The sequence below is a fragment of the Tursiops truncatus genome, chromosome 2, assembly GCF_011762595.2.
Source record: "Tursiops truncatus isolate mTurTru1 chromosome 2, mTurTru1.mat.Y, whole genome shotgun sequence".
In the NCBI taxonomy this organism is placed as follows: Eukaryota; Metazoa; Chordata; class Mammalia; order Artiodactyla; family Delphinidae; genus Tursiops; species Tursiops truncatus.
In genome coordinates, this window is record NC_047035.1 from 112,167,082 (window position 1) to 112,193,610 (window position 26,529).

The following is a 26,529-nucleotide window of genomic DNA, read 5'->3' on the forward strand; positions in this document are numbered from 1 at the left end:
CTTTGTCCCTAGACACTCAGCCCACCGTTTTCTGTTTTCTTCCCTTCCTAGGCTCACCAGGAGGCTAAAACGTCAGTGGGGCACAGCCCCTGGCCTCCTCCGGCCTCATCAAGGGTCTTCACTTAGGGAGATGGGGCTCACCCTCTGTGAGCAGAGAGTCAGGCCTCATGCTGGGTGCTTAGTCCATCTTCTTATTTAATCCTTGTAACCTCTCTAGAGATCTACGATCCCTGCCCCCTCTCTGTGGCCTCTGCGGTCAGACTTCGTTAATCCTTGCCTCTACCACTTTTGAGTGGTGTGAACTTGGAAACATTTCCTAACTCCTGAGCCCCCCATCATTGCATCCATAAAATGGAGCTGTTAAAACCACCAACCTCTTTTTGTGTTCTTGTGAGGATTAAAAGAGATGATGCCAAATAAAGACTGGGGCACCGTTCCTGGCGCAAGATCAACACATTTGCACATTATTATTTTGTGAGTTATTATTATAAGCTCAGGGAGTTATGAATGACTTGCCCAAGCTCACACAGCTGATAAACAGCAGAGCTGGATTTGAACTCAGTTCTGACTAGTTCTAGGGCTCGTCTACCAGAACACCTTAGGGTCTAAGATGTGGTCCTGGGACCAACAGTATCAGCATCACTGGAAATGCCAATTCTCTAGCCCCACCCCATATCTACTACTGAGTCAGAAACTCTGGGGCTGGGCCCAGCGATCAGCCTGCCCTCCAGGGGATTCTGATCCGTGCGCCAGCTTGAGAAACCTCGGTGTGGGGAAATACAGCAGGACCCTCCCTCAACTTCCCTACCGCCCCTGCCCACCCCTCACTCAGATAAAACTTCAGAACTTTTCAAAACTCCATGCAAGAAGCATCCAGTAAAGCAAATCTATAAGAGCCAAGAGGATGCGGCACAAAGGAGCAATTAGAAACGGGGGAAGTTAGCACCCACAGGAGGATCGTTATTTTGAGTGAATTTTTAAAAAACAACAACATAAGGTGAGTCATATCTTCATAAATTCACAAAACCCCTCTCACACACCTCCCTTTCTCTGTGTACCCCCTCTCGGTTCCCTGTCCTAAGAAGGGCCACAGGGAACGTGCAAAGTCTCTAAGTCATTTTATTCTTTGATTGAGAAGAGCCACCTGCAGAATAGACAGGTGAGGGCCCCGAAACCTCAGGCTAACACCTGCTGTGATGATCCTGCGTGGGGAGCGAGCCTGTCTTCTCGCACCGAGGCAGGACCCGTGCTGATGGTACAGCACTCCGGGGACGCCTGCCTGGGCCCTCCCAGCTGCCAGGAGGAGGTGCCCGCCCATGCCAGCTGCCAGGCTGGCCTCTCTATGCTCAGGAGCTGCACAGAATCTGAACAGAGGCAGCAGGTGGGAGCCCCACCGGGGAAGGCAATGAAACTCACAGCAGTAAATGAGTTTACTATTGTTGTTAACTTGGGAAATAAACGTCTCGAGCACTAATAAAACACTGTGTTTTCTGTCTTTATGTCTCAGAGCCCAGGTTTGTCCCATTGCCACAGCTGCTTTGTGTGGCCCTCGGTGACACTGGCAGGGCGTGGTGGCTGGGGTCCCCAGTGGCCGCTTCCTCCATCACCCAAGCCCCTCCTGGTTCTTTCAGGAGGTATCAGGAGATGGAGACATAGTGGAGGCACTTGGCCAGGGAGGAAGGTTTGTATGGAGGAAACATGCACAGACCTTAGATGCATAAAGAAGCCTTATCATTTCCTTTCTGTTCAAGTGCAGTGTGTGTTGCATGTGTGTGCATGCATGTGTGTTGAATGCCTTTTACATTATGAGCACTGGACAGGGAACTGTGGTGACAGGCATGTTTCAGCTCTCTCTGGGCCTTGGTAGAGATTACATGGAGGCCCTCACAGTCCTGACATTCTGAGTCCATGAGCAGATTCTAAGGTGCTGAGGACAGGGTTTCCTTGGCCAGGTATGCACTGGACAAATGCAGGTGAGGACAAATCCTTTGGGAATCTTGGGCTCTTTTCTGGCCATTTTGGTCAGGCAAAAATGCTAGTTGCTATACCAAATAAACTTTAAATTATCAGGGGCTTAACACAAAATAAATTTGTTTCTTGCTCCATCAGTGTGTTGCTGATTGATGGGCAGCTCTCCTCCACATGGTGATTCTGGGATCCAGGCTCCACCCATCTTGTAGATTTGCCCTCCTCCAGGGTCTCTGAGTTCTCTGAGATAAGACAGGCTTGCACCCCATTGGTGAGAACTAGTCACATGGCCCAATGGTGTTGCAAGGGAGCCTGGGAGATGTAGTCCTTGACTAAGCAATGGCTTCAGTATGAGCTGGGGGATATGAATTTCTGGTAGACAGCTCGTCGTCTCTGCCATGGGCTATGGAGCTCAGCCTATAGGAGGGATGAGCAAAGAAGTCAAGGTCTCAGGCCCCCATCTTATTGGGCTAAATTTGGCTGCCCCAAGTCCTGGCATCTGCCCCACCAGAAGGCTTCATTGTCACCAGGGTGGGGGGGAAGGGAAGGAGAATGATGGGTGACTCCACACAGATGCTCTCGGCTGCCTCAGTTTCTCTAACTGGAAAATGGCATTTCTAAGAGTACTTAGTTTCCCAGGTTGAGTGAGGGTTAAATGAGATGACACACGTGAGCACCCCCAGCCCACCATACATACCTGCACTATGAATGTTAATTAATGAAGGTGGGCGGGGTCTCCCTTAGAGTCAGTGAAGCGGGGAAAGGGGCAGTTAATGTGGGTGTGGGAAGGAGATAGTCTACTCTGCCCTCTGTCCTAACAAACGTCCCCAAATCTAAGCCCGTGGTCTTTACATCTGAGCCTGGCCACGGCCTTGTAAGTTAGAACCATGTGTGTGTTCTTGGTTTAAAATCACTCAAGTAAAACTGAACTGACACCAAACACCTTCCCTCAGACAATGACTGTGTGCACACAATCACACAGACAGAAGGAAACAGAGACTTTGTTTTTCAGAAAAAAATGCAGTTTTAGCTATAGATGTAATGTGCTATATATATATATATATATATATATATATATACGCACATATATATATATATATATACACACATATATATATGTGTATATATATATATATATGTATATTTTTTGTGTGTGGTAAGCAGGCATCTCACTGTTGTGGCCTCTCCTGTTGCAGAGCACAGGCTCTGGACACGCAGGTTCAGCGGCCACGGCTCACGGGCCTAGCCATTCTGTGACATGTGGGATCTTCCCGGACCGGGGCACGAACCCATGTCCCGTGCATCTGCAGGCAGACTCTTAACCAATGCGCCACCAGGGAAGCCTAATGTGCTATATTTAGTGCAGGTTTTGCATAATCTTATACTGCCTTACATTATTTGAAGGTTTAAGTAAGTATACCAATTCCCAAATAATTACCCTGCTAGGAGTTTAGAGAGAGAGAGATAAGAGATGTGCTGTCTAGCTCTCAAATTGCTGATGACGGTGGGGACATGGGAAAGAACAGCCTGGTATGGGTCATTTAAATAAGAAACCCTGTCCTGATAATAAACACGGGCACCACACTGGGGGATGGCTCCAAGGGAGGACAGAGGGCATTGTGCTGGGTCCCCTACCAGGGCATCAAGTTGACTCTTCCTCTGTGGCTCCTTTGCTTGGCCATGGGCGTGGGGACGCATTGGTGGGGGTGTGAAATGAGCCTGGCTTCCCCTCAGACAGGCTGGCTTTCCCATCCTTTCTGAGACCCTTGAAAACTGTGTGACCATCACGGTTGTAAGAATCTGAGTTGAGCTGTGTAGAGGGTACATCCAAGGGTCTCCCAAGTGGTCAGCCCACCCCAAGCTACACGAAGCTCGCACTTAATGCAAAAGGAACAGGACGCTCTATTAAGCTCTCAGGGGCAGCCCATGTGTTCTACAGACTCTGCTGGGCACGCGGTAAGGGCTAATACATCACTGAATGCCATGGGTGACGCTGCTGGGTTTTCCCCCCGCCCCATCCTTTGCCTCTTCTCTCTCTACCAAGGCAGCTGAGGCACTCAACTCGTAAAGAGTATTCTTTGCTTTACCAAATTCTCCTGCACTCATTTGAGGGCACTAACACAACAGGAGCCTAATGGTGTGTGTGTGTGTGTGTGTGTGTGTGTGTGTGTGTGTGTGTGTGTCTTCCCTCCTCAGCCTGACTGGATGGAAAGGACACAGACTTGGGAGTCACACTGATCTAGGTTCCAATCCCAACTCTACCACTCACTCAACGTAACTTTGTGCAAGTTGTGCAGCCTCCCGGAGACTCACATCCCTGCGTGCCAAATGGAGGACATACCCGCCAGGAGAACTGACGCAAGGGGTAAGCAAGATGACTTAGTAGATATTAAAGAGCTGTTAGTTTCCTTTTCTCACGTGTGATCATTTCTCAAGGACCTGGGTAGCCATGCAGCCTGGCTTCTGTACTCCGCTCTTGAATTTCCACCATTAGAACTTCATCTCTTAAGCCCTTGATCCTTGTAAAAATACATTGCCCATTGGGAGAAAACCTGGGGGACTGTGCCTGGTAGAAAGGGCACAGAGTAAGGGGGACTGGAAGCTGCTGAAAGCAAACTTATAGATATGGATTCTTAGGCTGCATGGCAAGGGTATTCTAACTCTGGTTCTAATCCAACCAGTCGGTAGAGGGTACTGGGAGTGTCGTGTCAAGAATGTTGCATTGAGGAGGATTCTGAGGTCGCTTCTGGCTTGGCGGAGGGCATGCCTGGTCAGCTGGTGATGTCCACGAATGAAGACATGGGGTGGTTGGGTCTAGTAGGGTGTGGGGGAAGAGGACTGACCGCAGCCTAGGTGCTTTTGTTCCTGGGTACTTAGCTGACTTGTTCCTCCCCCTGCCATCACCTAGATTATTCCTCCAGGAGGTCCTCCTGATTGCCTTTCCCAAGCATTTCCTGCCCTTTGCTTTCCTTTCTCTGGACCGATGCAGCCTGACTGGCTACTGAGCGGTGATATGCTTTACTATAAGCCCAGCTGCTTCCAGTCAGAGCTGGCTCTTGCTAGCAGAGGGGAGCGGTTTTCAGCATGCAGCACCATGCCTCAGCATCCTTCTCCCCCAGCCTCATTATGATATTGTCGATACTCCCCTCTAAAGGGCACCTCTCCCGACTCCTTCGCTTTTTTATTAATGTGTGTGAAGGCAAGTCAAGCCTGATTATCATGAAGACAATTGCTAAATTCCTCCTGGAGAAGGCTCATCCAGACTGTGTAGGCAGTTTAATTTCAGAGACCCATTAATTGGCAAAATTGCTTAAGCAGCTGCTCTTGGTGTCATTTCAGGACCACATTGTGAGAAGCAGAGAATAGGGGAGCGGGAAAGAAAGCAGGACAAGGTCTACCCAGTGGCCAGCCTGGCCAGCCTTGGGACACAGGCCACCAGCCCAGCATCCCCCAAGGTCCACTCTCCCCAAGCAGACAGATACCAACGTTGCAGGAAGACCACACCATGGTCTTAGACTTGCTGCTCCCTTCTGACCTGCTTCTAGCCAGCCACTCGACCTTCACACCTGTATGCACACGCCATCATCTTCTCTACTGCCTCTTCCCCCACCCCAACCCCTTCCTGCCAGTAGCAAGTTCCCACTCATTTTCAACATTCTGGTCAGTGTCACCTCCTCCAGGAAGCCTTCCCAGGTTTGCTTCTATAACATCAATCTCCTCTTCCTCCCTGCTATCTTTTTTCCCTCAACACTATTGTTTCCAAGACAGGGTCGTATTATGGACCCAGTTCATGCGTCTTTCTCTCTCTACCCTCAGCACATACAGCCTGTCATAAATAAAGGGCTGAATAAAGGTTTGTTACAAGGAATGTGCAAGTCTTACGTGGGTGGGTCATAAAGTTGTCCATTCGTTCAACAAACATGTGCCAGGCATAGTGCTGAGGAAGGAAAGTGAGCCTCATTCCAGACAGAGAGAAAGTCTGACATGCTATCAAGAGATGTAGAGCTGGGGGAATTCTGAGGCGGGTGTAGCACTTGCAGCTCAGGAGATTGGAGAAAGGTTTGCAGGAGACAGGCTCAGACCTAGGACCAGGGAAAGGGACAGAGCAAAGCTTTCTGACGCTAGAGCCTTCCAGAAAGCCAAAAATATAAAAATAAATATCTAACTGTTCTGGTTAATACTCAGAAGACAGACAAATCCTGGAACGAACATGATTTCTAAAAAATGACTGGAGCATAATACGTATGCAGTAAAGACCATATATATGCTAAGCAGATGCTCACTAAATTCTTCTATTAGGATCCACCTTATAACTGCCACCCAGTCAAGAACTAGAATATTTCCAGCTCCCTAGAAAGCTCCCAAAGGCCTCCTCCCAGTCACTGATGCCCCAGGAGTAACACTTTTCGATGACTATAATCACCACAGATTGGTTTTGCCTGGAATCATAGAGAAATCTTTCAGTGTTGGCTTCATTCACTCAAGCTTATGCCTGTGAGACATCCGTGTTTTGTGCAGCTATTGGAACAAATAGGTTTTTAATGATTAGGCTCCTGTGAACCCAATTCTGGCAAAGACTTCTTGTTACCTGTCACACATCCATTTTCCCTTCTTTTCTTACTAGCAGAACTCCAGTTTACATAGGGTGGCAACACGACTGTAAGACTACATTTCCCAGACGTCCCTTGCAGCCCAGGGTAACCAATGTGACATCAATGAAAGCCACTCGGTAGGGCTTCTGGGAAGCTCTTTACAGGGGGCTGAGTCAGCCCAGAGGCCTCCTCCACCTCCCTCCTTCTCGTGCCTGGTATGTGGATGTGATTGGAGCTCCAGCAGCCATCTTGGGCCATGAAGAGACTTGAGAATAGGGTCACATGATAAGGAATATGGAGAAGAAAGCTAACAGAGCTTGGATCCCTAATGACATCCTGGAACCTCCCTGCGAGCCCTAGACTGCCTTCCTCCAGGCTGTGGAAGTCAATGATACTTGGTTTTTCAGTTACAGGCAGTAGAACCGAATCCTAACAATGAGACCACATTGGTGCCTGAAACCTCCTGGTTTCCATATGGTGCGTATGGAATAAAATCCGGATTCTAGGCCATGGCCCCCTCAGCCCTGTGTGACCTGGCTAACTTTCTGAGCTCTTCTTCCATTCCCTCCCTTGCTTTCCATTCACAGGGACCTTCTTTCTTCTCCTCAAATACCCAGAGGTCTTTTCTGCCTCAGGGCCTTTGCACATGGTATCCTTCTGGCGGGAACACTCTTTACAACACCTACCTGGTTTCTCCTTATCTTTCAATCTCACTGTAAGTACTGTCTCTTCAAAGAGGCCTTCCCTGAGTGCCTGATCGAAACTAGATGCCCCTGGTATTTTTCATTTGGGCACTTACCATACTTTATAATTATATAGTCCTTTGTTTATTTGTTCAAAGCCTATTCACTCCCACTAAACCTCAGTTCCATGATGGCAAGGACTCTCATTTTGTCTGGTTCACTTTTATGTCCCCAGGGCCTGACATATGGTAAGTACTCTAGAAATACCTGACATATGGTAAGTACTCCAGAAATATTTTTGAGTTAATTAATTAATTTGAGGGAAATACAAAGGAGATTACAGTTCCTAGCTGTATAATAGACTACAGATCTCAGCTCTACAATAAAATGAAAGCAATAATATATATAAGATACCAAGATACTTCCCTGGTGGCGCAGTGGTTGAGAGTCTGCCTGCTGATGCAGGGGACACAGATTCGTGCCCCGGTATGGGAAGATCCCACGTGCTGCAGAGCGGCTGGGCCCGTGAGCCATGGCCGCTGGGCCTGCACGTCCAGAGCCTGTGCTCCGCAATGGGAGAGGCCACAACAGTGAGAGGCCCTCGTACCGCAAAACAAACAAACAAACAAACAAAAAAAGACACCAAGATGAACAAAGCAGAGAACCAAGAGACCAAGGCCAGATTGCTGGGAGGATGTCAGGGACTCATACAAACAGGCAGTGTTCTGAGAATCGAGAAAAGAGGAGATGCATGTGATCAGGGAAGGTTTTGTAAGATGGGAACAATTATAAGAAATACAAAGAAGGTGAAAGACAATCAGTATATGGAAGAAAGTCTCTTCATTAGAATCTGGTTCAATTGTCAGTAACAAAAATGTCACAGTAACAATGGCTTAAAGAAGACACAAGTTCATTTTACTCTCACATAAAAGACGTTAAGTGGACACTTTCTGTCTTGCTTCGCTGCCATCTTCAGTGCATTACCTGATGGTCTAATATACCTGCTCATGCTCCAGCCACTGCATCCAGAATCCATGCAGCAGGAAGAAAGAAGAAAAAGAGAAAGGGACAAAGGATGTACGCCAGGTTCTCTTACCATCTCATTGGCCAGAAGCTAGTTATATAGCCTGTCCCAGCTTCAGGGAAGTCTGGGAAATGTAGTCATGATTTTGAGCCCAGCTAAACATCAGGGTTCCATTATTAAGGAAGAAGCGCAGAGTGGATATTGGAATAGGACATCGCAGTGTCTACCGTAGGGCAGGGAAGGCATTCCATTTGTCTAGGTGTGGCAGATTGCAGAGGAGGCCGCGATACACCAAGGCTCCTTTCATCAGGAGGCGGAGCCTATTTCCCCACCCCTTACACCTGGACTGGCCTGTGACTTGCCTGGACCAATAGCATGTAGTAGAGTGACAGTAGTAGGAGAGCCAGTTCTAAGCCTAGGCCTCAAGGGATCTTGCAGCTTCATCTCTTGCTGCTCTTCCAACACTGCTGCCACATGAACAAGCCTGGGCCAGCCTGCCAGAGGATGAGAAACCACAGGAAGAAAAACCAGCTGTCCTGCTGACAGCTAGATGACCCCCAGACACACAGGCAAGGCCATCCAGGACCAGCCAGCCCCCAGCCCATACTCTGCCAACAGAGTACGGACATGTGAGCAAGTGCAGACCAGCAGAACTAACCAACACACGTGTGAGATGAATCAATCATTATTTTGAGTCACTAAATTTTGGTGTGGTTTCTTACACAGTCTTCTTTGGCAATAGATACCTGATACAGGTGGAAAGGCCGCAGGTGAGGATGTACTGGAATTGTGGGGGGCTCAGTGGAGAGGAGACTTCTTGGAAGGATGAAGTCAAGCCTGCTTCCCCCAAATAATCCCAGTGATGTTTATTTATTCCAAAACAAGAGTCTTCCTGGGAGCCAAAGATCTTCCCAGGTGCTTTGGTTGGAAGAGCACTGGAAGAGGGAGTCAGGAGTCCCAGACTCCAAAATTCCACCGTCCACAGCAACCGTGTGGCCGGAAGCAAGTCCCACCCCCTCTCCTGTCCCCAGGCTCCCCATCTGCCAGCGGTGGTGTGGACTTAAGCCTCGAGACCCCTTCAGTGGTCACAAGAAGGCCAAAGTTGGCCAACGAGGAAGCAAAGAAGAAGAAGCTGGGACTTAGAGAAACAGTACCTGGAAATGGATTGTTGGAAAAGCTGCAGTGATCTAGAACAGAAACATTGGCTCAAGGTAGAAGGAAAGGGGCTCAGTGCCGCCCCCAAGTGGTCACGGCCTTCCTCGGAGGGTCTTTCATGTTTTTTAAAGGTGATATTTGCAACCACTCCTTGTCCTTCCCTGGCAGAATCACAGAGGCCCCAAAACAAAAAGTGACTTTGATCTGCTTAAACTCACTCATTGAGGAGGTGACAGATGGAATTCCAGCCCAGATCTCCGAATTTTGGTCCACTGCCCTCGCTACCACACTGATTACCCGGCCACCCTGTAAGCCAGAGTGACAATGGGTGTGGGAGGCTGTGGCCCCAGCTGCAGGGTGTCACACACCAGGTTGTTCTTTCCATCCAGTTGGGACTGGTCCCTGGATCTCTACACCTCCTCCACATCAGAGGGGCAAAGAGACAATGGACGCCCCAGGCTTCATTGATCCATGACTTCTCTGGCATGTTCCCACAGTCACACAGCTCCCCTCCCAAATGTGGGAAATGGTCTGTCCCCACGTCCCCCAATCCCACCTGGAGCAACAAAACACTGACTCAAGAGTGTGGTAGCACCACCTTCCCATACCCAGGAGGGGAGTGGGCACATCTGCTGCTCCTGTGCCCAGCAACCTGCTGCTGAACTCAGCTTCCGGGGACCGCGTGGCCTTTAGACCTCCCCACCCTAACCTCCACCTAGCAAGCCTCATCTGGGTTCCTGGCTTCTGCCCAAATCCCTGGTTCCTACTGGGACTGGCCAGCTGTTCAAAACCCCAGCTCAGCTGAACCCAATGACCAGCAGTGCCCCCAAGAATAAAGGAGCAGATGCTCAGGGCTCAAATATCGGCTCTGCTACTTGCTGGCTGTGTGATCCTGGGCATTTTAGTTAACCTCTCTGAGCCTCATACCTAAAACAGACATGATAAACCCTCCCACAAAAGGTGGCTGGACGGATCCAGAGTCAACTTTTAAATTGGACCATGTATCTGATCGTCTCTCGTTGTTCTGGAACATAGTAGGAACATGTGCCCTATAGCATGTGTTGGCTCTCAGCGTGTCACTCTCCCATCTTGACTCCCTGCAAACTACGTTTCCCAGGCTCCCTTGCCTGCTGGCTTCCCATTAGGTTCAGCCAATAGGAAACACTGGCAGGAGATTGGAAGGCAGAAAGGAGGGAGAAAGAATCTGTCTGCTCCTGGCAGTGGCTCCAGCAGAGGCAGGGGCTGTGTGCCCTGGGGGCTACCGCAGGATCAGAGGCAGTTCCAGCAGAATCTGCAGAAGAGTAGAACCCCAGGTTCCCGTTGGGTGGCAGCACCCAAACAGAGCTGTGGGCCACAGGTCCCTGGACAGGAGCAGCCTCCTGGTGGAGGGGTAAGAAGCTTCATTTCTTTTTGCCCTCTGACCTTTTAGCCCCCTTGTAACCAATTCCTTGCATTAAATTGCTTGAAACATTTAGAGTAGTTCCAGTCTCTTGCCTGGGTACTGACGGATGCCGTGGACAGCAGGTGGCCCACATCTGGAGGGTTTCTCACTTATTCCGTGCATCCTTCACTGAACCCTAGCCCAGGCCATTTGGGGGGCCAAGACTACCTGGGCACTCCCCACCCCCCGCGCGCGCACACACACACACACACACACACACACACACACTGCCTGACCCTCAGATCAGACCCAGACTTGGACCTTAGTTGCTGTACCCCTCAGACCAATGGCTCGAAACCTTTGTTCTCTGCTATATGAAGGGACCCAGCCCCTCCGTTCTATTTACTTCCCCCGAGGCCTTGCCTTGGCCCCGGCAGCGCTCAGCTCACTTGTTCCACACCCCTGCCAGGGGTTCCCAGCCACCCCAGTAGGAAAGAATCCTAAAATGCATATAGCTTCCTCCCCACCCCTTGGATGAAGCAGTGAAAGGAATGGCTTCTGCTGCCAGCAGAGCTCAGAGGTGGCCCTGGGGCTGGATCAGCCCAGTTAGCATCTTCCAGTCTGGCCTCTGCTCTTCAGAATAGCAAGATATGATTGTGCCCATTGTACAGATGAAAACAGTGTGTCTCAAAGAGATGAAGTGACTCGCACGTGGCTTTCTTCTGGGAAAGGCTCCCATCTGACATCAGCACTCACCCCTTCCTACTGATGGTTCTTCCAACTCTTCTTCCCTATCTCAGGTGCTCATAGGGTCAACACCCACCCCCCATTACACAGAGCCCTTAACTCAGGCTGAGACCCAAGCCCTGGACTTTCCAATCCTGAGACCCCCAACACAACACAATGTCTCAGATCCCATCTCTGTCGATTGCTATTTTCTTCCAGGAAGGAAATAAAAAATTCATCTATACTAAAGTGTCAGTGGGCTGAGGTGCCCTTTATTCCTTAGAAATATGTTTCTTCTGATCTGAGGTCTTCAGACCGTAGAGACCACCATCTCCATCTGTGCAGGATGTGTGCTCCCCACCCTGCCGGCTGCCATCTTGCTTCCTCCACGTGAGTATAGCCACCCACCCCCACCTGGAGTCAGGCAGCGCACATTTAGACAGTGGTCCTGCCTTTCCAGAGACAGCGTTTAATCCAAGGAACACACTGTTAGCAAGAACTCATGACCACGAGTCAGGAGACCTGGATCTGATCTGGAATCGCCCACGAGCCTCTGACCCTCTCCTATGGAATTCTGTTTCCTCTCCAAAAAAATCAGGGCATATGTTTGTGCAAAGCTGAACACCTACACATGCACTGTCTCATTCAATCGCATACAAGGCAAGGCAGGCCTCCCCGTTGCAGAAACAAGGGGATGGGGCTTCCCTGGTGGCGCAGTGGTTGAGAGTCCGCCTGCCGATGCAGGGGACGCGGGTTCGTGCCCCGGTCCGGGAGAATCCCACGTGTCGCGGAGCGGCTGGGCCCGTGAGCCATGGCCGCTGAGCCTGCGCGTCCGGAGCCTGTGCTCCGCAACGGGAGAAGCCACAACAGTGAGAGGCCCGCGTACCGCGGAAAAAAAAAAAAAAAAAAAACAAGGGGATGGAGGGCAGAGAGCCAAGGACTTGCCCAATACCCCACGGTTTCAGAGAGCTGGAGCCTGACCTTGGACGCCATTCTCGGATCTGCATCTAGTCCTTCCATACTCACTTGGGGGCGGGAAGCTTTCTAACCTGTAAAGTCACTTAAAGGTTTATGCGTGAGTACCTGTGCGATTGTGATCCTGGGCAGCATGGCGGGCGGTGTCATAGGGCCGCCCAGGTCCATCAGCTCCGTCCACTTGGGGGGAGACCCTTCTCCAGCTGCAGCTCAGAGCTGGCTCCTCAAGGTGCCAGGTGGAATCCCAACATTCCCCCTGCCTGCCTGGGCCTGGCAAGCGGAGCCTGAGAACAGATGCCCAGCACCTTGTTCTTGGCGAGAATGACGGATTTGTGGGTCCCCTTCCAGGAGCCGCACTCACTCCCCCGGTACACGCTGTGTCAGCCCATCCCGAGCTAGTGAAAATAAACAGAACCATTATCCCTCTGCTGACTGCCACGCAGTCTATTTATGCCACTTAAGACATGGGATAAATGGCTTCTCAGTTTCATAATGAAAGGAATATTTCATTTCGCAGAGCCGAGGAACTGTTTATTGAGCATGAAAACAACATTTATACCGTGCTTTGATAATAAACTTATCTGGAAGTTGGTTCATTTAGGCAGTGGCTTGCATCTGACTCAGTTGTCCCCGCTGAGGTTGGTGTGGGTTTGGGGAACGGGGGTACACGGAGCCTGTGTTCAGGGCAGGCTTGGGGCCCTGAAATGCCCTTTCCATTGACTGCATCGACTCACTAGTCCTCATGGCACTCCCTTAGGTGGCTGCCATTATTATCCCCATTTCACAGGTGGGAAACCGAGGCACAGAGAAGCTCAGCAGCTTTCCCAGGTCACAGAGCCAGTACTAAATGGTATCGAGTGGTACAGCTTGAATTAAATGCACAGCCAGCAGACTGGCTCCAGAGCCTATCCTCCTAACCACCGTGCTGAGATCTGTTCTCAGCCTAATAAAGGTCTAGAAGGTGGGAGGAATACACCAAGAGGAGGTGAACCAAGGAACTTGGCAGCCTTAGAAGCTAGAAGGGGCCAGGGAGCCTCAGAAGGAACCAGACATGCTGACATTTTGATTTCAGCTCCATAAAACTCATTTCTAAATTCTGACCTCCAGAACTGTCAGAGAATAAACGTGTGTTGCTGGAAGCCACTAAGTGAATGGGAATTTGTTTCAGCGGCCACAGGAAACTCTTTTAGTCCTCTACAGTACTATTTAGTCCTCTAGTTTGGTCCTGATTTCAAAACTGTTGTCCCATGGACTCCACGAATACAGCAGAATTTGTCAGTATCCCGATTTAAGATCAGAAAAAATCCATTGCTATCTATGTAGTTTGACCACCAAGGGGAATCCTGAAGTTCAGAGAAGGGACATGACTTTGCTCAAAATCATAAGCTAACAATGGCAAAGGTGGCACTGGAACCCAGGACCTTGGTTTCCAGAAGAATCCCTTGTCCCCTTCTGCAGACTCTCCCTCCTTTTTTGGGCAACCTATACTTCTAAGAAGTGACAAAGCAGGGGATAACTCTAAGAAGTGACAAAGCAGGGGATAATAGCTCTGGCATCTCAGAGCTATTTCCTGTGTGAATGGGTATGTGTGTATACATTTCTCTCTGGGTTTTGTTGTCGGTTGGTTATTTTATTTTCTCCCCACAGCAGATTCTAGGCCTGTACAGTGAGTAAGAGGACCTTATTCTGAGTTTGCATCGTCATCCTACTTTCCGGTTGAGGACTTTTTTGGTGAGGAAGAGATAACCAAACCATTTCATGTTCCTCCTGGGCATGGCCCTAGCATCTAGGCAGGGCCATGTGACTAGCTCTAGTCAATGGAATGTGATAGAAGTGAGATCTGCCACTTGCAGGCCTGGCTCCTAGAGCCTCCACAGCTCCCCTTTTTACATCTACCTTGCTCATTCGCTGGCTGGATGCATAAGATCCCAAGGAGGACTTTGAGGGCACTTAGGTGTCCTCCTAAGCTAAGTAAAAAGGAGCAGATACTTGAGTCACCTCTTGGAGGAGAGGCCCCCAGCAGAGCCATCTGATGGCAGTACCCACACTGGACCTTCCGTCAGTGATAAGACCAACGAACACCGAGAATTGGACGCTTGTTGCTGCAGCATAACCCAGCCTATCCCGACTAACACAACTGACAAGATGGTACCCAGTGCCCCTCAGGTGTTCAATAAATATAATTACTGGAAGGGCCCTTAGAAAGGAGCTGTTTCTCTGGGTGAATATCAGATGGGGTCTGTGAAATAAGTACCCATATAGCTTCTAGCTGTATCTAGCTATATCCTTCTAGCTCTACCTATAAATTCACTAAAAGACTGAGAGTTAATAGGAGTGATTGCAACAACCGGAGGAAAATAGCTTAGTAACTCTTCTGCTAAATGGTAACTTCTTACCAGACTTACCATTGCCTTCTACCCTTTGCCTTCAGACACTGCTCCATCTGGGAGAGTCTAAGGCCAGGACCAAGGTTCCTTGGTCCTGGCTTGAGTCCCTCCTGGTGGGATTTTCCTGTTTACTGTTCTCGAGGGTCTCCTGGTAAAGATAAGTGATTCTTGGAGAGAGGGTCAGGCCCTAGGCGAACGGATGTGGCCCAGGAGGGAGACAGGGGAAGAGAGTAGAGAGACTCTACCTCTAGAGCAAGAGAAATGGCAGGGTCTCTCCAGGCAAGGCTGCAGCATCAGGCTAAGAATCCCCCTCCCCTCCATTCTCTTCTTTAAGAGATGCCGTCTGAGACTTTGGGAAGTAGATCCAAGCCCAACTGGCTCTAGAGGCCAATAGACATGAGAAAATATGTCCACCCTCCCAAGGAACCCGAGAAATGAGAATTGGACCAACAACATATTGGGGGAAGATTTAAACCACTACCTTTTGTCAATTGTAAAACACGTTTCTTTTCACATTTTGCCATTTTGGAAATCAGAATGTGTCTTCTAGACACAGCATACCACAGTATAATTAGGAGCATATATGAATAGTGCTTTTTCTTTTTCATGGTACATATTTAACATAACAGTGTCTTAGATTAGATGCAATATAGTAGAGATGTGGTCTGAATCATTTATTGAAAGTGCACACTTTTGTTCAACTAGAAATTTTAGTGCAGCATTTAAGTCTCTAGGTACATGTTAAGATTGCAGGAGATGAATCCCTGAGTCACCAGCTGGAGGAGAGGTGCCCAGCATAACAAATATCAGATTTTTTAAAAATACCTACATTATGGCATTTAACCACCAAAAATACTAAGATTATAGGATTTCAGAATAGAATGAAGTATGTGGTACTGGAGTACCGGACATGAGAACTGCAGTCTTTACACTGGGGTTATCTCTGGGTAAACGGGGAAGCCTGTCCCAGCCAGGACCTGCCTTACACACAGCAGACACTCAATAAATAGTCATTGAATTAATTAGAGTCTAGGTCTAAGGAGTGATCTTTCTTTAATTTTCTTTCTCTTACATTTTGTTTCTCTCCCTTGCTTCCCCAATTCCTATTTTCTATTATAGGGATGCATGGGAGTAAGTCTCAAAATTTTTAAATATTTACAGAAAATCCTTGGCCCTTCCTTCAAGTCTGCCTCTTTCCTATGCCCCAGCCCTCCTCTAAAAAATAAAAAAGTACTGCTCATAACTCTTACCAAAGTATGAATCTCTTGAATATGTCGGGTCTAACACTCAGCACTTTCCATGTACTGTCTAGCATTTTGTTAATATTTTCTTATGGCTTTTAACTCGCCCTTCTTTGAAATTTAGTGATTTATCTGCTTGTAAATCTCTTAAGAGGGGGATCAGGTCTTTAACTCTTTGTGAACCCCTTTCCCCCCTCACCTAGGGCTGTAATTAACATTTAGCAAGTACTCAGATGATTGAGTAGATGAAGGGATGGATGGATGGATGGATGGACAGACGTATGGATGGACAGCTGGATAAAATTATTTACATATTTTTTATTGTTCAGTCATTGAGAAAGAGGTCAAAACAGAGTTTCCCTACAACAACAGAGAGTTCGAGGTCACCGAGGCAAGGATAGATTTCACAAGGCACGGCCGATTTATTCAATACGCAAATGAGTGAAAATGATAAAGTCCCCCCAAAGTCCAGCAAACCAGATGGGTGTCTGTGCCTGGTCAAATATGCATGATATATTCTTATTAATAAAGCCAGACTAGTGTCCGCAAATTATCCAAGGAATACATTTGCCCACCCACAGCGATGGGGGAAGCGATTACTTATTAATAAAGCAATAGCTAAATCTAATTATATCCCCATCAGAGGCAGTTGGTAATAAAACCGGGCTGGTCTTCCAGAGCTCTGTGACCTCGCTGACCTCAAATCAAAGTTTAAACCATCCTTCAGCTTCCAATACATTCCCAGCACACCTACCAATTATCAGCACCCTGGTGTCGCTGTCTGCCGGGGGTCAGAGGTCACCACATGCACTAGAGAGCTGGGAGCTGGAATGGGGCTTTAGAAATCTCATTATCCTGTTAACCATACATTTATCTGACAAGATAAAAGAGACTAGGTGACCAAGCTATCATTAAAGATTAATAGAAAGTATAAAAAATTCAGCTGCAACCAGCATTGCTGTTTAGAGCTTGTGATCGGCCTGACAGGGTTATTAATCAGAGAGCCAAAAAGATTTAAGTCTTTGCTCTTACTATTTTCTATTTTTATTTTTAGTTTAGTTTTGTTTTTTTCTTCCTCTGTCTCAAGTCATTACCTCGTCTCCTACCACCCCTAACCGGAGGTCAAAGGAGATTCCTGCTAATTGGCTCTTCTGGTTTCAAATCATAACCCATCGGGCCAATTATAAAATTGCCAAGACTCAGAAGTGACGCGGGATGCAGCAGAGGGACTCTGGTGAGCTGGGGCAGCGATTCAAGCTGCTTCCGGGGCTGCCGCCCTTCCTCACGTGCCAGACCTGTTAATCAGTGGGGAAAATCAATAGGTTTTTAATTTAATTCAGCCCTAGAAAGCACACCCAAGCCCCAAGATGATTTCTCCTCATTTGTGATTCCATTTCAGTTTTACACAGAAAATTCTCAGCCCACGCCTACCTACGAATCACAGGGCAGGCTCTGTCGTAAGGTTTAGGGATTCTTTTTATTCTTTTCGGTTCTCTCCCTATCGCCCACCTACCCCCGCCACCCTGCTTCTTCCCTGGCATCATCCTTCGTCTTTTTGGATCATAAATCAATGTCCTTTTTCTATGCAGCCATGGACGGTGTGCACTCAGATGACAGCTCAGCAGGCTCCCCTTCTGCCCAGGGCCAAGGCAGAGGAGCTGGGAAGATGATGTAGTGAAAGAAGGAAGCGGTCCAGGACGAAAGTGCAGCTCCAATCTACCCGGTGGAAGGGACTGGTGCCTCACAGTCCCCAGAAGCCTGTTCAGGAAGCAAGTTGACCACAGATGCCCTGGGATCAGCTCAGCCTCGGAAGGGGGCACAGGACACCCGTCAGGCCCTCCAGGACACATGTCTGCAGCCTCTCCATCGCTAGCTGGGTGACCTCAGGAAAGTCAGCCAGCCACTCTGAGCCTGCTTCCCAGGCTGGAAAATGGGGACAATCTCCTCCCTCTCAGGGTTGTTTGAAGATCAAAGGGAATCCTTGAGTCCAATCTCTTCTATTGTAATCACTTCCTGGCTTGCTCTAGCTTCCTCTGGGTTCCATTAAAGCTAATCTGATAAATCAATTAAGGATAAAATTCTATTGACCAGCCTCTGGCGAGTTGCCAGAGATCAAGGACAACATTTTATCCTGTGCAACTTCCCTCTCCCCACCCACTCAACACTCCCCAACGACACACACAGAAATTGAGTTGTCTAATGGCTTCGCCTTCCTGATCACAGGCATTGTTCATGCCCAGCATGTCTCCATGAGTGTTCCATACGTGTTTGGTGAAGGAAGGAATGAATGCCTGGCCAGATGGAAGATCCAAACCACCTGCTAGGAGGAAACTTAAGGTCAAAGATGAGCACATAGGGCTGAGGATCCAGCCCAAGGAGCCAAGGAAGGTGAAATGGAAAGAAAAATCAGGAAGAAAAGAGACAGGTGGAGAAGAGGAGTGCAAGGTGGGTCAGAGAGAGTGGCTTAGGACCGAGGTCATGCACAGACGTGGCCTTTAGAAAGCTGTGACTCCAGCTCTGTGGCGTAGGGCTGGACCTGGTGGCTTCTAGGACCTGGCCGCTCTGGAAAGGATGGAGATGGTGCTGCCAGCTGCATGCCGGGAGAACCGCGACTGTCTCATTCCCCGGGGAACCAAAGCAGGAAGGGTGGAAAGAGGAGGGGCTTCCAGCAGGAGGGCCACTTGAGAAAAGTGACACTTCAAGGGACAAACTTGTAGTGATGTTACATAGAACGGGGCAGAAGAGGAAAGAGTGGAATTGGGAACTGAGCGAGAAAGCTAAAGTAATCGTCCAGGGGGACTTCTTCTCTGGCGGTCCAGTGGCTAAGACTCCATGCTTCCAATGCAGGAGATGCGGTTTCAATCCCTAGTCGGGGAACTAGGATCCCACGTACCACATGGACAAAAAATTTAAAAAAAAAAAATTAAAAATAAAGTAATCGTCCAGGGAAGATTCCACGAAGATGGTGGCTGGGATGGCGATGCTTGGACATGATAGGAGACCAAGCAGTGTATTCACTCTCCACCTGGACAGAGTTCACCTGGCCCCCTTCGCCTGCCTGTCACATTCCTGCTCCTTGCATCCCAGGCACAGCCTGTCTGGCAGGTCCCTCCCAGCCCCACGCCCCGGGGACAGGCCCAGTTCTGCCAGGTAAATAGAAAGGAAGTACCGGTTTCTTCTTTCATTTCTCTCTCCTAACTCCCTCTGATTGCTAAAATCTATCTGTCTCATCTGCAAACATGTGGTGTTTTATAGTCAAAGAATTATATGTCTAATTGTTTACTAGATTATTTACTAGATGTGTACTTAATACATAATCACATTTTAAATCATCTTTTCCCCCAGAAAATAGTTTTCCTTTAAGCCTTAATGTCCATTGTTTGAAGACCTACACTTGAAAAACAAATCCAGGGAAAGACAAAGAACCCATGACAGTAATCAGTTGAACAGGCTGGCCTGGCAGACAGACATGGGGACAGTTTCCTTAAAGCCACAACTTCGTAATAATCTCCTGAAAGATTCTGGGGCTAAAAAAGGTTGTGTGTGTATGTGTGTGTGTCTGGGTGTATTTGTGTGTATGTGTGTCAAAGTGTATCTGTACACATGTCTATGCGAGCATTTGTCTGTGTGCTGGAGGAACAAGAAAGAAGGAAGCTAGTGTTAAGGGTCTACCACTCTCCAAGTGCTTTGGGCATTAACTTTATTTAATCCCCCTTTACCCATTTTACAGCTAAGGAAGGTGACACTCAGGGAAGTAAAGAAACTTGCTCAGAATTACTCTGCCTGTGTCAGAACGGTTACTCCACAGCTCATAGTCAGCCCAGTCTTTGCTGAAAGTACTGAAGAAATCGAGGTACAATGTTTTTCCCCACCCAGTGGCATCTCCATGTTTTCTCAGATCTATTTGTATATTTTATAAGCATTTTCTGAGTGCCTTCTGGCTTGGGCATGTGGTAAAAACTTTACATATGTTATCTAATGCCATGCTCACAACACTTCTGCGAGCAAGTTTACTCTTCCAATTTCAGAGATAAGAAAATTGAGGCACTGAGAGATTAAGTAATTCCCCCATAGGAGCTATAATTCAAAAACAGTTTTGTTTGCCTCCAAAGCCTGAGTCCTTGACACTATATCACACTGACTTGCTTCATTATGACCCAGTTTTGAGCCTTGAGAATTCAGAATCTAGGTAAATAGGAAAACCATACACATATATATACCAGAGTTGTCTCAGGATGATCTATATATAAAGGACAGCAGCTACTCTACATCATCAAAACTCATATCCTCTCATCTTCCCACTCTGTCAACACCCTCAGTATATTGGCTACTATGGGCTAGCTTTCCTCATGGTAACAAGATGGCTGCCACAGCTCCAAACATTATACACAGTCTTGACAACATGCAGTGGAAGAAGAGGGGCCAGTTAATTCCTATGTTCTCTCTTTTATCCTTTTATCTTCATTTCTTTTATGTTATGTCTACTCTATCCGTCTAAACTTTTTTCTGTGCATACATTGGGAAGATATTCACCTAATGTTAAAAAAGAAGTCTTTTTGTACTTTGATACATTGCTTGATTTGTTTTTGTAATAAACATACTTTAAAAGAAAAAAGAGACTGATGAAGTCAGGATTCAAAAAAACACAACAAAACAGACCTTATGATGTCATTCACCTGCTTAAGATGCACCATTGTCTCCCCCACCACTGACAAGGTAAAGGACAAACTCCTCGGCAGAGTCTATAAGGCCTGCTGTGATCTATGGTCCCCATGGTCTTGCCACAGCACACAGGTCCTCAAACATGTCAGGAGCTTCTTTGGTCCTCCAGCTGGAGGACCTCCCCTCCCCTGCTTTCCCCGTGAAAGCCCTTTCTTCCTCAAAACCGAAACTAAATGACTGCTTCTTGGAGCCTCCCCAGGAACCTCTGTCAGAAGGTATTGCTCCCCTGTCCAGGGGCCATAGAATTGTATTTATCTTTCTATTTTAGTACGTTTTACAAACTGCCTTGCCCTGTGGTTAGTTTGAGACACAAACTAGCTGGAGCCGGCTTCCACTTGCTCTCAAGACCAGTTGGTTCTCTGCATCTCTCCCAAAGATGTCACACTGGCTCCTTGAAATTGGCCATGTGGGAATATTCATACCACGGGAACTGGCAAGTGCTGCACTAGAGCATTTTTTCCCTATGGAAAGCTGCTGGTTAGACATTCACCAGTGCACCCCAGTTTGGGTAGGTAGCCTTCTCTTCCACCCCGAAAATCGACTCACTGAGGTCAGCCTTACTCCCTTCCTCAAGCATCTAGCATGGTGCTTTGCTCAGAGCAGGCTGTTCACATCTAGATGATCAGCTTCTGGAAATGCGGTGTAAGCAGAGGGCCACCCAGGAATCCACTCATTCCCCAGCTATGAGCCCAGCCCACGCTCAGCCCCTGGCTGCGGGCTGTGCAATGCAGGTTTCTGCACTCTTAGCGGAGAGACCGGGCCCCACCTGCTGAGAGTGAACAGGCAGGGCTTCATGGAAACAGGTGATGTCTAATCACCCTTGGCCTCCCTGGATCCCTAAATCTTACACAACAGAGAGGCTTCAGTGACTCCGGAAATGCCCCAGGCAGTTCAGGTCTTGGAAAATGCAAGGTGGATGGTTAAACCAGCCCAAGCAGCATTGATCATCAGCTTACTGGTGGGGTCCGAGGGTTCCATCCAGTTCCCTAAAGCACTGTCTGTACTTTTCAAGGGAGATTGCAAGCGACAGAGAGGAGAGGGAGAGGTGGACCTGGGAGATGCTCTCACAGGATCCCTGAGCCCCCAGGTGTGCGGCCGTGACCCGCAATGCGCCCAGGTCTGTGCAGGGTATGGGGGTAGGGGCAGGTCCTCAGAGAACCGACAGGCTCAGCCATGAGACCAAGCCACTCACACCACAAGACTGTACGGCCGTCCGCACTCGCGCCCAAGTGTGCCCTGGAAGCCCGTACAAGAGGCAGGGGCTGGGTCCCCACCCCCCTGTTCCCCACCCCAGTGCTCAGTCTGCAGGTCATTCTGAATCATGTGCATTGAAGAAATCAATCTGAGTTCTGACCTTTTGCACTTAGTTTCCCCATACGGACAATGAGGTACCTGGGCTTCGTGGGCTCAGTGATGTCCCTCCCTCCGCATAAGCTTTGCCACCTTCTGTTTCTGGGTTTGAGCCAGCCCACAGCTCAGGAAAGACTGAGTGTGCAGGGGGTTGCCCCGCCCCCTGACCTGCCCCGCCCCCCGACCCTCCCTGCCTCCCTGGCTCTGCCCCAGTGCAAACCAGTGTCTGCTGCCTGGAGCTCACCCAGCTGGCTGGGAGCACCTCCAGTGCCTGCCTGTGGGGGCCGAGTGACGAGCACGAGATGAGAGGGAAACTCAGCACATGTCCGCACCGCCATCCCTCCCGCAGCTTCCTCGACTGGAAGGTCGTCAGAGGCACGTCAACACCCTGGCAGCTTCTCTTCTAGGCACACACGCAGAGAGAAGGCTGGGGGGCGCCTGGACCCTGCAGAGCCAGCCTGCGGTGGATGAGAGCCCAGTCACAGGAGGGGCACAAGCTGGCCTGCACCCCACCCAACAGTCTCCAGGTCTCTGGGGAGAAAGGGGGCAGAGAAATGTTTCTTACCGGAATTTTCTGCCTCCTAGACACTTCATAATTCGTCTCCTTTCCTCCTTATCATAACTCCATGGAGAGATGCTCTGCCCCCATTTTTCAGATGAAGCTCAGTGAGATGCCATGTCTTGCCCAAGGTCACTCTGGCCTCCGGGACGAAGATCTTTATGGAAGACAGCTCAAAGGGACTGAGCGCCACACTTTGACCAAACCTAGGAAGTAGGAACCACCCATACACTTGCTCACCGCCCAGATTTTTACAGGAAAACAGTGGAGTCCGCCCCTCCTACCTCAACTAATTGTGCCACTTACCGGAGGGCCATACCATGCGGTGAGTTATGGGATATGATAAAGCCTTTGTCCTTGGTCTGGGGCAATGAGGAGGCTTTGGAGCTTTCAAATGTGTCCGTGTGGTGAGGAGGGGGCCAGTAAGTGGGGGAATGGCTTGGTGGTGCAGCGGTGGCCGCGGGAGACCCATTGGAAGCTGTTGCAGGGGTCTACACAAGAGATGATGATGCTTTAGAGGCGGGTGGTAACAGCAAGAGGCAGAGAAGCGGGCGCACTCCAGAGACACGAAATCAGCAAGGGTGGGCGATGCACTACAGGTGGGGGTGAGGGAGAGGGAAGTCGAGGATGGTTCCAGGTCCCACTCTGTGGAGACCTGGGTGGAGAAGACCTGATCTTGGGATCTGATTGATAAGACTGAGAAGACGTGCCCAAGACGTCCCAGCCAGCTTCAGTCCTGGACTCCTGGTCAGTTTCTGAACATGCAGCTCACACTGAGCAGAGCAGGGTCCGAGTGAGGGGCCGGGGGCGCTGCTTTCTCTTGGTCCCCCTAGTGAGACCCTAGAGACAGACCCAGGTCATCACGGTGTGCTCCACGCGCATTCCATAGTATCCCCCGCAGTCCATGGTGCACAGGGGTCCCGACAACATTTTTTAATTCTAATCTGTCTCTGGGAAGTTACGCCCCCTGGGAACTCAGATTCCATCTCTGTTTAAAGCATTCGTACTGACGATAAAATGATATCAGGGATGCGAAAGATCTTTGGATAGTACCAAGCGTAAGTGAATACGAAGTGTTTTGATTACAAAGCGTGGGGTGGGGCTGAGATATGAAGATGAGAAGGAATAGTGTCACAGGTGGCAGTGGGGGTGGGAGCAGACACAGCCCAAGCGCAGGCCTGGGAAGGGGACAGGGCAAGGCCATTGAAAAGGAAAGGTGGGTAGACCAGCTAAGTGCTTTCATGTACATTCTCTTGCTACTCAAAGTTCACAGCATCCTTATTAAGGGAAATATCATTTCCTCATCTTTCAGATAAGGAAACAGGTGAACGCAGTGGGACAAGGTGTCCACGCTCACCAGTTCCTAAGTGGCCAAGCCAGCTCTTCTCACTCTCAAGCAGCCAAGCCCTCAACAGATGTAAAATTGCTTCCCAGAGTAAAAGCTAAAGGTGGCTTTTAGAGGATGCCAGCCTCACCAGGAACTAGTTGAAGGGAGGAACTAGTTGAGGGGAGGACTTTTGAAGGTCAAGTCTAATAATCCAGGGCAATTCTGAGAAAGGAATTGGCCTTCCTTGAGTTGGGCCCCAGCAAATAAGTGTGCTCTCCTCATTTCAAAAGCCCGCGTCTCACAGAGGCAGTGGGCAGGCCAGAGGGGTGAGGTTCTGCGCACGTGACTCTCCTGCAGCCACTCTGGAGGGGCAGTAGGCACGGAAGCCGCTGTCTGCTGATCAGCTGCTTGGGCAACACTTAATTGCTTCCCTGAACCTGAAACATATCAAACTGCATAAATAAATGTGCTTTAAATTATTAATAAAGGCATTTACATCTGAAGCATGAAAATTAATTTAATTTCTTATGCTAAACTGGCTGGCATGGCATGTGATTTGAAGATTCAAAGACACAAAGGACAGGGAAGAAAATGATGGGAGTTGCGTTATCTTGGGCATTTTGCATTTAAGTTCCTAGAAAATAATAAAGAAAGAAGGAGAGGAAAGAAAGGGTGGGAGGAAGTTCTCCTGCAGACCCAGATGAAAGCCACTTCAACACGAGAAGCAAGAACGGAGAAGCCACTTTTCCCTGGGGCTCCTGCATGTCGAAATGCCCTGGAAGATCCAGGGAGCCTGCGTTTCTGGGAAGGCTGAATTGCTTGGCTTTCGCAAGGGCAGACATAATTAAAGCTGAGGTTGGGATGGGTGCATCAGATGAACTTGGAAAGCAGGCTTGAAGCATCAGCTAATGCCTGTGTGCCTGGGGGGAAGGCACCCGGGGACCCCCACCACCTGCCCACAGCTCACCCTGACACTGTCAGAGCACCATCCCTTCGGCTTCCAGAAGCAAGGTGGTACTCAAATAGCCCTGAGTCTGAACCCCAGCTCGGCCACTTACTAGCTGAATATCCTTGACCCAACTTCTCCTCTCTGAGCCTCAGTGTCTTCATCTGCAAAGTGGGTTAATAGTATCTATCTCACAGCATCTTGGTAAGGATGCAGCATGGCATTGGGGAATTGCTGAACCCTGAATCCAGGCATTATTAGGGCAAGTGATACTCCCACCCACGTTCTCAGTATTTTTGATATCCACTGATAATGCCCAGGTACTTTTATTTTGTAGGAGAGAGAGTAAAGGAGATGTTGGATTGGGGGCTTGGTCTGAGGAGAGAGCAGAGAAAGAGAGATGATATGGGACTTCTCATCCAGCCCCTGGGACTGGGTTGAGTTCTAAGATCTAGAAGCTGGAGAGTCAGAAGTCGAAAGGTTCTGTAAGACTGTGGGCAGAAACAGAGCTGCCCTGGGGCCCATGGAGGTGGAGAGGTGCACCCTCCTCTCCTCCGCCTGGAAGGTCTGTGTGCCAGTGTTCAGTGTCCTGGTGGAGGAAGGCGGCCCCCTCACAGACCAGGGGTCATGCTGGGTAGCGGCAGTGGCCACAGACATGGGGATTCAAGCGGAAGAGGAAGGGTGGGGTAGACACCGAGAGTGACGAGGCCCCCAGATACCCAGGGAACACTCAGATGGAGCAGCGGGGGCCAATGCGAGCAAATGCGCCAAGGTTTTCTAGTCACCAGCTGGGGGGCTGGGACACCTGGAATACATCTCTGAAATGCCTGTCATTAGGCCAGGCATACAGTAGGTGTCAATACAAGTCAGCTCCCTTCCCACTCCCCTTCGTTCCTGTCTTGTGCATTTATCGGGTGTTTATCTTTTCCCTTATCCAGTCTCCAGGGGAGTCAGGAGTTAGGGTTCTGTACTTTAAACCCCAAAGAGAACCAGGACAAATCCTAACGCACCGACCAACACTTACTAAAACACCAGCTAACGCTGAACTCTGCATTTTCCTTTTAGTAGTTGAGTCAGTGTTTTTACTTCTAATTCCCTTGAGCCCCAACCATCACCTTGTAAAGTAATATTCCCCACTTTACAGTAAGGGAAACTGAGACCCGAGGAAAGTGACCTGTCCAAGGTCATGCAGCTTGGAAACAAACCACAGAGCGGGGATTTAGCCTGTGGTGCTCTGACGGTGTGGAGAGGGTCAGGCTGAGCTGGGGCTAAATCCCAGCCCAGACTCTTAACGGTGGCCATCGCTGGCATGGGGTCAGCCCTTACCGAGTGCTGTGCACCGCGGTAAAAGCTTTGCAAGCAACACCTGTACATCTTCACAAAAGCCCTATCAGGGAAACACTCCTGTTATCCCTGCGTGTAGAAAGAACGCTGCTTTGGAAAAGCTGTTTCCTTTCCTCTAGTCTAGTGAGTAGAAAGTCAGGATTCCAGCA

The 26,529-nt window shown here is 49.1% G+C and overlaps 1 long non-coding RNA gene across 1 annotated transcript; it reads right to left on the reverse strand.

Annotated features, from left to right (window-relative positions):
* Positions 1 to 16,374: 16,374 nt before the first annotated feature.
* On the reverse strand, positions 16,375 to 22,906 carry LOC117311112 (uncharacterized). Its single transcript, XR_004525228.2, has 3 exons — positions 22,770 to 22,906; positions 22,449 to 22,662; positions 16,375 to 17,427 (listed from the first exon to the last, which is right to left on the reverse strand). It is a non-coding gene; the product is annotated as an uncharacterized lncRNA (long non-coding RNA).
* Between the last annotated feature and the right edge of the window lie 3,623 nt (positions 22,907 to 26,529).